The sequence below is a fragment of the Lepidochelys kempii genome, chromosome 2, assembly GCF_965140285.1.
Source record: "Lepidochelys kempii isolate rLepKem1 chromosome 2, rLepKem1.hap1, whole genome shotgun sequence".
Taxonomy (NCBI): Eukaryota; Metazoa; Chordata; order Testudines; family Cheloniidae; genus Lepidochelys; species Lepidochelys kempii.
Window position 1 is genome coordinate 90117668 of NC_136381.1, and position 12060 is coordinate 90129727.

Below are 12060 nucleotides of genomic sequence, written 5' to 3' on the forward strand. Positions count from 1 at the left end.
TTTAATTTTGTCTACTTGTGAAACATTGACTTTAATACAGTTTGATCTGATTAAAATTTTATTTGCTTAAAGAGTCTTAACTGAAATGCAGGTCAAAGTCAACATTTTCATTTTCCAACATTTAGTGAGTACAAAACAGGGAGGGTTATTTAAATATCAAGACAGAAAATAAGGACATTATGTCTTTGCACCTCTCTGTTCCAATGAAAAAACTACCAGGGACCTGACCCTTGTAGACTCAGGCCTGAAGAAAATGAAAAAGAAAACTTCATGGCAAATCCACATGTTACATCATCGCAGCACTCTGCCACTCCCCTGGGTCCAACCTTTAACATTTAGTAAGTTATGATTCATAACAAATTAGTAAATAGTCTCACATCATCATTCTAGTCACTTTGTCCAGGACAGAGTTGGAGAGTAACTCTTCTCAGTAATATCTACTGAGGCTCCAGAACTTGTAACAGCTAGGAATTTTAATGCACTGTCCTAAAAACCTAGGCCTCAATCTCCCAATACTTATATACATGGGTAATTTTACACAAATGAATAGTCCATCTGAATTCAAAACTGATGGAAAGTGAAGCCACTCAAGAAACACATTTTAGAGGGAGCACAAGAAAAGTTATTTGTGAAATTACTTATGAAAAATAACATAGGTGAAGTATTATTTTGCTTTGGCCTGGCCCTCACAAAAATTTCTGGCAGGTAAGAATGGCTATTTGCAGATTGAAAATTATTTCAAACAAGAAAACTGCTGTATTTTATACAATTAAAATTTAAAGCAAGATGCTAGAAATTTCACACCAAAACTGGTGAAAACTCCATAATTAATCTAGTCTCTACAGTTTAAAATATTTTTGCAGAGTTCTAAAGCAGAGTTATTAAAGTCTTCACCATGGTTTATCACTATTTAATTAAAGATTAACTAAAGATGGCAGAGCTATGATTTCTTTGGAAGACTTAAGCAGTGATCTCTATTCACTTAAATACACAGTATTTTTTAATGTCTAATTAGGCAATTAGGCATGCCAGATAATGACTTTCTGCAGGATTATTGCATACCTCACCTTCTGACTTCAACCAACACAATAATTCCACAGAAATGTACTGTCTGATGTGTGTCTTTTTGAGGTTATGAAAGGAAGAGAATTGAAAAGGTGAGAGTTCATACCTTTTCATTTACTAGGGATTAGCAATATGGGTGTAACAGCAATCAATCACTAGTAAGAAATCTCTAAGTCTGGTGTTCTAACATATTCTATTAAACAATTTCCTTAGTGGTCATTTCTCATTCTGATAGCTAACATGAGCCAGTGGCTATAAACTTTAAGACATTTTACAGTTTTTGGGTGGATACCACTGCTTGGAAAAGTAAAAGAGAATTCTGCATACAAAATAAAATGCTGTAACTAGAGAGGAGCCTGAGCAGCCAGGTTTGGATATGGACCAGAATCAAACTTCCTCTGAGTTCAAGCACATTTGGACCTGGTGATTTGGTTCAGGTCTATTTAACTGCAAAATATGCTAAACTGTGTTATGTTAATATTTCTACTATAATAGTGGAACATCCTCTGTCGCCTTCTGCCCAGTCTCTCAACCAACTCGCATTTCTTCTCTCTTACTGATCAGATACATCCAGCTCCCACCATTCTATCTTTCTCCTTTATTTTATGCTACACTCTTCTCTCTATTATTTTAACATTTTATTTATAAGTACAGCTTTGAATCACACCAACTTTGCTTCACAACTGTATCATTGTTTCAGGTCATGATCCAACTCTCACTGAAGTCAATAGAAACCTTTAGTTTATACTAAAATCAGGAAAAGAAAAGATCTGTTACTTTAGGTCATCTACTTTATCTCTATGCCAGTGTAGAAATGATTCCTACAACATATATTCTACTGCTTTGTACAAAATCTACAGTAATTTTAAAGTTTCTAGATTTTAAATCTTCATTTAACGTCCCGCGGAAGACTACTACACATTCTACGTAGTTTTACTGTTCAGAAGATTTTCTTGACATTCAGCCTAAATATTCTTTGTTTTATTTTCATCCCCTCACTCCTAATTATTCCCACTTTGTACCACAGTAATTAATTCAAGTCCCTTCTAGCTGTTTATTCCCATCAAATACTTGTAGATCATTACAGTGTTCTCCACTTAGATGTCACATAGCTATGCAATACCTATTTAGCTCTTTTAACCTTCTCATAACTCAGTACCTCTAGATCCATCATTCTTTATCTTCTCTGAAGTCACCTCAATGTTTCAGCACTCTTCCAGTATGAAGGTACTCAACACAATATTCATTATGTGCCTGATCCAAAGTATACGCAAGTCAAATGGAAATATTTTCATTCATTTAATGGGCTTTGTACCAAGTCACAAATTGCCTCTCATGCAGCATTTGTGCCTGGCCATTAATTTCAGTTCAAATTGTGGGTGCACAGCATCACTCAAGATCAGACCCTAAAACCTTTTCGTTATTCAAAGTTTTTAAATACATAACAAATATTCTGGGATAACTTCCACAATACCAAGTTGCATGAGAAGTGATATATGACATACCATGCTTCGTTCTAGATATTTTGATGTTAGAAACATGTCACAAAATCAGCCCAACTGAGGATCAGCTATATTTTGAGCCTGGTTCTGACCTTAGTAGATGTATTTTCCAACATACATAGCATATATGATAAGTAAAGGGAAAAGAGGAAATAAAATGCAAAACTTGACATGCTTGTAGCTTGTTCAGTCTGGACACTGAAAAAACATCTGGAGAAACCCATCTATTACTGTATACTCTTTGCTTAAAAATCATATTTAGCTTCTTGATAAACAAATGATTTTCCAGGTACAACACAGTGAGCCATTCCGTTTGTGCATAGAGGCAGAAGTTATGTTTTTCAAAGTACAATTTAGTATTCCAAAAACATATTTTATAGAAATCAGTGAATTCACAGAAAGGCAATGATCCAAGAAGTATTTTAAATTATGAAGGCCAGGAGGAACTTTATTACTCTGCTGAGGAACATTAGGAAACAGCTCACTTAAAAATAGCTTTTAAAACAAAGGTAACAGGTGGTTGTCCCATTGCTGCTTTTCAAGCCCATTTTCCCAGCAAAAGCTTCCTACTGAATCTGTGAATTATCCATTTGGTGGATGTACTCTGAATTTCCAAGACTCTATTTGACAAATTTGCAAGCTGTAACTATGATAAATATTTAATAATAATTTAGCATCAAAATCACATTGACTTAGAGTGGAAATGTTGCTTTTAATTGAAAACCATGAAAAACTTACTTTCTTATGATATCCCGAATTATGGAGTTGAAGTGTCACACAGCTAACGCTTGTCCAATTTACAGCAGTTTATTGGTACTTTAAGATGTTATTAGAATCAGTGCTATGTTATGGTTTTAAGTATCCACTGATTAATGGTTAAGCAAACTTAAATGGAAATTAAACATACATTATCCACAAGACTGCTGAACAAATTAATTATGATCAGCTAAAGCAATATATGCTACATACAGTTGTCATGAACTGGGACATTTTTCGTTTCAGAAACAGATTCACAGGCCCAGATTCTGGTCATGTTGACGTTATTAGCAGTTTATCCATTGACTTCAAGGGGACCAGGACTTGCTCCATCAGTTTCTAAGACAGAAGGGCAATTATGATAATCTAATCTGACTCACTGTGTAAACCTAGTAATTCTTGCATCAAATCATAAATTGTGGTTGTATATTTTATGTGGTTGTATATTTTATGTGGTTATATATTTTAGAAAGACATATAGTCTTGAGTTACAGATTCCAAGTGATGGGAAATCTATCACATTACTTGGTTGGCTAATTACCTTTATTGTTAAAATTTTGCACTTCATTTCCAGTTTGTATTTGTCTAGATGCAACTTCCAGTAACTGGATCTTGTTATACCTTTCTTGGTTAAAGCGTTTGCTACTATAAGATATCTTTTCCTTGTGTTGGTAATAATAAATGTAATCAAGTCATTTCAATCTTCTCTTTGATAAACTAAATAGATTGAACTCCTTGAGTCTCTCATTTTAAGTACTATTTTCTAGACCTCGAATTATTCTTGCAGCTCTACTTTGAACACTTCAACAACCTTTTTTCAAGTACAGATACCAGAACTGAATTCCAGTAATAGTCTCAGCAATGCCATATGCAGAGGAAATTCCACCTCCCTACTCCTATTCAATATCCCCTTGTTTGTACATCCAAGGATTACTGTAGCCTTTCACCCATAGCATCACAATGGAAGATTATGTTCATTTGGTTGTCTACTATAATAACCAAGTTATTTTCAGAAGCACTATTTTCCAGGATACAGTCTTCTATCTTGTAAGTATACCCTAGATTGTTCCTATATACATAACCTCAGATTTTGCTGTATCAAAACAAATATTGTTTGCTCCCAGTTTACCAAGCAATCCCAATCATGCTGTGTATGTAGGTTTGGAAGGATTAGATTTTTATCAGTGTTGATAAGCGTCAATTTCTCTGTATATGCACACAAAATATTTCCATCGAGAATAGTGGAAATTTACAGCTATGAAAGTAAGAAAAATCCTTCTTGAGAAATGATTAGTACTAGATTTAAGGATATTTACTTTGTATATTTTGACATGTGATGTTGACAATTTGTTTCAACAGCTATGAAGATTTAACTTTTTGAATCTCAACATCTTTTCTCAGAAATAATTACTACCTAACCCCTCACAATTTCCCCTGTGAAAATTTAAATTGATAAAACTTCATACTTCACTGAACAACAGTGATATGAGCACCAACTGTTGTATTACATCCTTACCACTACACAAGATAAGGACTGCAAAAGGAAACTAGTTCCACTTAATACTTCCATGTCATAAATAAAAAAATATATTGGCTAAAGAAGCCAGTGTGTATCATTATCAAACATTAAATGAATGCATTGTTGTTACAGTATAAGATCTGTCATTGCAAGTTTTTCATATAGTACAAAACAAAAATCTTTCTTTGGCAGTGAAGCTTTTCTTTATTAATGAAACTTTATTGTTTTTTAAAATGTAGTTAAAATGTGTATATACCATACTTCTAATTTCAGATTTTACATTTTAGAAATAACTGAGTATGTAACTTCATTACTGAAGTTCTCACTTAATCTGACTCCTATTTCTGGTGGTTAAGGTCAGGGAACAATAGGATATGAAAATGCTGGTTTTGACCACTTAATGCCAGAAACAACGACCTTACATTAAAGGGTTAGGAACAGTCATTAAGTAATTAAGACAACTAAAAGCCACATGTTTGCTGCAGAAAGCCTGCAAGTGAAAAACTAACAAGGTCATAGGGATTTAGATCCTGATTCACTAGATGGAAGTAAAGCACCCAGCAGTTTTTCTCATGAGCACACACTAACGTGCAGCAATGTGCAAACCACACTTTATTCAGGTAATTACGCATAAAAAATTCATTCAGTGCTTTGGATCAAAGAGGACATCAAGTGATTCATAATGGCAGGAAAATGTCTCTTATCATGTACTATTGATTATGCTTCTTCTGAAGGGGCTTAGAGTGCAACTGATTCTCAGGCTGGCTAGAGTTCTCGTGAGCCTCTCAATGGCCTAATCACAAATACTCATAAGCTCAACACACTGTTTTTGTTTTTGGTTCTCATGTATTCTTGCTGGACCTCAAAGTCTGGTGATTGAGAAATGATGGTTTTTGTCCCATTCTAATTGCATCTGTTGGCAGATTTATAAAAGCTAAACCTGTTTCCAGTATTGTCAAAATTCTCTCTGAACACCTGCCATAGATCATTCAGGTCAGACACACAACCTCAAGCAAACAACATGTGTACATGTATGTTAACATATAACATAGTCTTTTAGTGTTCTACCCCACTCAGAGATGATAAAGTGAAGAGACGGAATACGTTACATCCTAACAGCTATTGAAATGCTGGAGAGGTTTTGTTTTGGTAAATGGAGAAAGAAAGAAAAGGATCTAAATGGTTCTCTGAACACAGCTGAGACTTACTTTTTTTTCAAGCTGTCAGGGCCAAAAAAAACAGAGATTAAAACCAACCAGCCGTTTCCCACCCACCCCAACCCCCAAAAATCTGTACAGCTATTGCATGCAATGTTACCTCATCTGGCAGAAGCCAGAAGCCACTGCTTCCGTAGGATGTAAAGACAAAAGGAAGTATAAATTCCCAGAACAAATGTGATTGTGTTATCTTTTGAGCTGGGGAAATGATAATAAAAAGCATCACCATTATAATTTATAAGGAAAGAAACAATATTTGTAGAGGGAGCAGAAGCTCTTGGGCCCTCACTACAGGGGGATTTTTGTAACCAGTGTAACATAAGTAACAATGCTGTCTAATTTTAGAGACAATAATGCAAAATGCTTTCACATGGTGCTGGCTCTCCTTCTTGTTTCCAGTTGCTTCATTGCAGTCAAATAAATTAAAATACACTATTAAATGTTTTTCTAACATTACTTTTTTTATACACCACCTTCTCAGATATTCTGTACACTGTGGGGCCATATCCCCATGCTCTGCTATGTGGCTGCAACTCCTATTAATTTTAGTGGACAGTTACTCCATTAGAACTAAGAGTATGTGGAAATAATGGGCCCATCCCTGCAATTGGTTCTTCAATGGGTTACACATGGACCCAGAGGTCTCCCTGCAAGGATGATGTCTTTTTCCTTTCTTTCTCATGTAACTGGTACCGCTATCTGGTAATGTATGTTACAAAGTATGATCAATGCAGCATCATAGCATAATAATGTAAAATGAAAATGTAATTAGGGATTGGAAAACTCAAATTGCAGCTTTGCAGAACATTTAGAAATTTATTGAATAAAGATATTTTCCCATCAAAAGCCTTCATATCACACAAAAGGATTTTTTAAAATAAAGATTTCTCTCGCATCTTTAGACCTTACTTTATGCTAAAATATTCCTGTTACTGCTAATACAAATGTTAACAATTAAATCATGCAACAATATTAATGCTAGGTCCGTATTATAAAAGCAATTTGATCTGAATGGAGAAAATCCCTGATTATTCACACTCGACCTGCTCTCCTCTAGCATAAAAGTTTTACCATAGATGTACAAAAAGTGAAAAATGAGTATGGCTAAGTCCATTACAATGTCAAATGCTGACGCAAAATGGGAGCTGATCAGAGAACAGGACAGAGAAAAGATCAAAGTTTTATACTGCTGAAGCAAAAGTTTATAGCAAATTCCTATCAGATCAGCATTTCCTCTTTATTTACTTTTTATTATTAAAGAAACCTTTTGCAGTGCCTGATGCTTATAAAATCACTATTTAAAATAACAGCAAGATTAACAGAGGCTTTTTTATTTAAAGTAGTGTAATGCAAATTAAAAGAAAGCCCTAGTCCCCCAGACTAAGATACAGTACTAGAACATAATGCAACTTTCCTCCTTGCTCAATATTTAGTATAAATTGAGGGGATTTTTCCACTTGGTTTCAGCCCAAAATATAGTTATCCTAACAAAAGGGAGGTTAGCAAAACCTGAAATAAATAGAAATGAACAGATTTCTTTTTAATTTCTTTGGAAACACAAACATAGTCCAAAGGTGAATATTTTTAGAAATGTTGGTAAAATTTACATGAGCTGATTTTAAAATCAGCTGAACATGAAAAAAATTATTTTTCATGCTTTACAAAAATTGTTCAGCTGCTTTCATTCCTCGAGTCCTTTAAAATGGTGGCATCTTTTTTAAACCGCAGACTTGACTTTGATTTAACCCTCAGTGATGAATGTGAGCTTTGTCAAATCAGAAATTTGCTGGAATAAAAAATGCATCTGGAAATAAAGCAATTGCATAGTAAAGAACAAATACCATTATTACGTATCCTTTTCCTCAACAATGCCAGTAGCCCTTACTCACACAAGCTGTCCCACTGATTTCAGAGAGACTAACAGGAATGACTAAAGGCTACTCACATGAGTAATGGTTTGTAAAATCAGGTTTTTAAAAAGTGCTCCAAGTTCTGTTATCCAGATAAACACACACACAAACATATTACACTCGAATCTCACATCACACTGTAAAATAAACACATACTCTTGAAAAGAACCCAGCAGGTCTGACAGCCCCTCCAGACTTTATCTCTACCCCGGAAGTTTATTATAAATTGTACATATGCTGTAGGATGTAGCACACTTTGGGGCACAAGCCTCCAAAGTACACTAAATTTTAATTGACCCTACATTTTAAAAGAAACGCTGGAGGACGGGGACTAAAGAATAGGAAAAGGTGACCAGAGTATGTTGAGGGTCCAGAAGGAGTAGGGTTAAGATGATCAAGTCAGCCATTACTAGTGGAAAAATTGGCATTTCTTTTGCCAACCCAAATTTCCTTGAAGATTCCACAAACACTTATCTTCACCAAGGGCTTGATCCTGTAAGTCTCCTCTTCACATAGCTCAATGGGAGTCCCAAGTACAGAGGGCTTGCAGAATCTGACGGGTTGAAGCTTTTAAATTAGGCTGGTTTTGAGTGATGCAAAAATGTTCAAAACATCTGTGGTAACCAAGTTTATAACAAGTGAAAAAAACCCTTTTATTCGTACTTGGATAATTCAAAATTGGCTTAATGGAATTTTTGCCATGCTTACAACAATTCATTGTTTGCTCATAATTCTTCTCAACCCAATTTTAGCTTAAGGAGATTTTTTTTTTAAAGTGTCTGACTTAGAATGAAAGTGCCTTCCCTCAGCCATAACTACAGTGTTGCTATCACAACACTACAATACACACATTGAGCGTGAGGCTTGATGGTTAAGCAGATCATTGTAACTTTTGTTTGAATGTGATCATGTTTCTATAGCTCTTTAGCAGATGTCTGTTTGTACTTTTTTCTACCAAGACCTGGTTTCCATAGCTCCGATTGGATCAAAGTTTTGCTGGCAACGACAAAACCAGCACTAGTATATCCCCCACCCTCTTCTTTTAGCCAATGACTTTTCCTTTAAAGGAAAACTAATCTCAAATGCAGAGCTGTTACATGTGAAACCTCATGAAAAAATACAGAATTTAAACCTTGTGGGCAAATATCATCCATGTAATGTAAGTAAAGAGAGAAATGATGAGCCATTAATCCAGGGATAAATGCATAGAAGAAAGGGTTACACCCTGAGGACTGAGATTTATATAAAGTTAGCAAAAACTTTATTTAACTAAAACATGGCTCTTAATTAAAAAACATCTTATAAGCAGCCATAAAAAATTCACTTTTCTCTCAAGTGTATTAACAACTTTAAAACAGGATGTTAAATATTATTTGCTACATAACCTATTTTTGTAAAAGCAACCTAATAATGGAATTTTTTCTGAGGCTATGTGACTGGAAGCTGTTAGGCTTTGGACATCCATTAAAAACAACTGGACCTCAGACATTCAAATACTTAATGTGTGTGAAATAAAGCAGCTGTCTTCTGGAGACTTAAGTCTGGATATAAAGATTTGGGAGTTACAGCTTGTTTCATACAACATTAGGACTTTGGAGTTACTCTCTGCAGTGGTAGAAATACAAATGTCTTTACTTTACAAGGAATAATATCCCAGGGGTTTTACTAATGCTCTGGATATAATCAAAGCTCTTTGGAGCTCAGACAGAGGCTACTTTCTGAATCATGGTATGAAAAAGATATATCCATCTGCCAAATCAGTCCATTTCTCCAGGTTTACATTTTGTTTTGTCATCCATACTGCATCTGTTATAGCCCGAATGCTCTGAAGGACATTAATATAATGCTTGTTTTACAGTAGATCAATGAACTATATCAAAAGTTGTACAAGCTGTAGCCCTGAGGGCAGACCTGGATTAACCAATGTGCACTCTGTCCACCTGCGTAGGGATCACACCAGGTTTGGCCCTAGAGTTGCCACTTGCTGGGGTTTTTTTAATTGTCCTGGCCTTTTTCGATTCTGCATTGCCAGTTGCAATGTGCCCGGATTTTTTCACTGGTTACTTAAAATTACTTGTAATTTCATAGAAATCATACGATCATAGAATCGTAGGACTGGAAGGGACCTCAAGAGATCATCTAGTCCAGTCCCCTGCACTCATGGCAGGATTAAATATTATCTAGACTACCCTGACAGGTGTTTGTCTAACCTGCTCTTAAAAATCCCCAAAGATGGAGATTCCATAACTTCCCTAGACAATGTATTCCAGTGCTTAACCACCATGATAGTCAGGAATTTTTTCCTAATGTCCAACTTAAACTGCCCTTGCTGCAGTTTAAGCCCATTGCTTTTGTCCTATTCTCAGAGGTTAAGGAGAACAATTTTTATCCCTCCTCCTTGTAACAACCTTTCATGTACTTGAACACTGTTATCATGTCCCCTCTCAGTCTTCTCTTCTACAGACTAAACAAACCCAATTTTTTTTCAATCTTTCCTCATAGGTCTGTTTTCTAGACTTTTAATTATTTTTGTCGCTCTTCTCTGGGCTTTCTGCATTTTGTCCACATCTTTCCTGAAATATGGCACCCACAACGGGATACGATGCTCCAGTTTGAGGCCTAATCAGCATGGAGTACAGCAGAAGAATTACTTCTTGTGTCTTGCTTACAACACTCCTGCTAATACATCCCAGAATGATGTTTTCCCCTTCACCTTTTTTTTGGGGGGGGGAAGTGTTACCCTGTTGACTATATTTAACTTGTGATCCACTATGACCCCCAGGTCCCCTTCTGCAGTACTTCTTCCTAAGCAGTCATTTCCCATTTTGTATGTGTGCAACTTATTGTTTCTTCCTAAGAGGAGTACCTTGCATTTGTCGTAAGAACAGTCATACTGTGTCAGACCAATGATCCATCCAGCCCAGTATCCTGTCTTCTGACAGCGTTCAATGCCAGGTACTTCAGAGGGAATGAACAGAACAGGCAATCATGAATGATCCATCCCCTGTCACCCATTCCCAGCTTCTGGCAAAGAGCTAGGGACACTTCAGAGCATAGTTTTGCATCCCTGCCTATCCTGGCTAATAGCCATTGATGGATTTATCCTCCATGAACTTATCTAGTTCTTTTTGAACTCCCCAAGAACTAGATACGTTCATGGAGAATAGGATATATAAGTCCTTATTGGATTGGATTGTTTACTTCTGACCATTTCTTCAGTTTGTCCAGATCATTTTGAATTGTAATCCTATCCTCCAAAGCACTTGCAACCCCTCCCAGCTTGGCATCGTCCGTAAACTTTATAAGTGTACTCTCTATGCCATTATCTAAATCATTGATGAAGGCATTGAACAGAACTGGACCCAGAACTGATTTGCCATGTTGTAGTAGTGATGTGCATCCCAGGATCTGAGAGAGACAAGGTAAGTGAAATAATATCTTTTATTGGGGGACTAATGTCAGTTGGTGGAAGGGACAAGCTTTCGAGCTCCACAGAGCTCTTCATCAGGTCCACAGAACTCTTTGCATAGGAGCACCACAACTGTTTCCACTAGGGCATTCCACTAGGGCATTCAGGTCACCTGGCCACTGGGAGCACTGCCAGCCCAGTACCCAGCTATCACTCCATGTGCAGGTGGCAGAGAAGACTCCTGCTCCTCTCAGCACAGGAAAGCAGCATGGACCTGAGAGATAAGGTGCAGAGACCAGGGTGAGAGAAGCATGGGCTCTTGGGAAGGGATGGTAGAGGGAGACCAGGATGAGGGAACCTGAGGCTCCTGGGATGGGGTGGGTGTAGGGGTTATTGGACATGGGGGTCAGGTTGGTGGTTGTGGGGGACACCTGAGGGAGAAAGAGGCATCTCAGGCTGATGGAGGCAGGGGGATGCCTCAGAGGGGAAATGGAGGGTCAGGCTGGTTGGGGGAACAGTGGCCATTTTTTCTAATCCACAGAGATGGCAACCTCAGTTGGCACCCAACCAAGTTTGTCCCAGTAGTCCCCAATCGTGCCAGGGGCAAGCCAAACTTCAGTGAGTGGCACTGCAAGCTGGCGCACAGGGTTACACTGCCACTCCGGTTTAGTGCCCTAGGCAG

At 36.9% G+C, this 12060-nt stretch overlaps 1 protein-coding gene across 1 annotated transcript in view; it reads right to left on the minus strand.

Annotated features, from left to right (window-relative positions):
• The window catches only part of PIEZO2 (piezo type mechanosensitive ion channel component 2), a 454182-nt gene that overhangs the window by 133467 nt on the left and 308655 nt on the right, over positions 1–12060 (minus strand). The window lies entirely within an intron of this gene.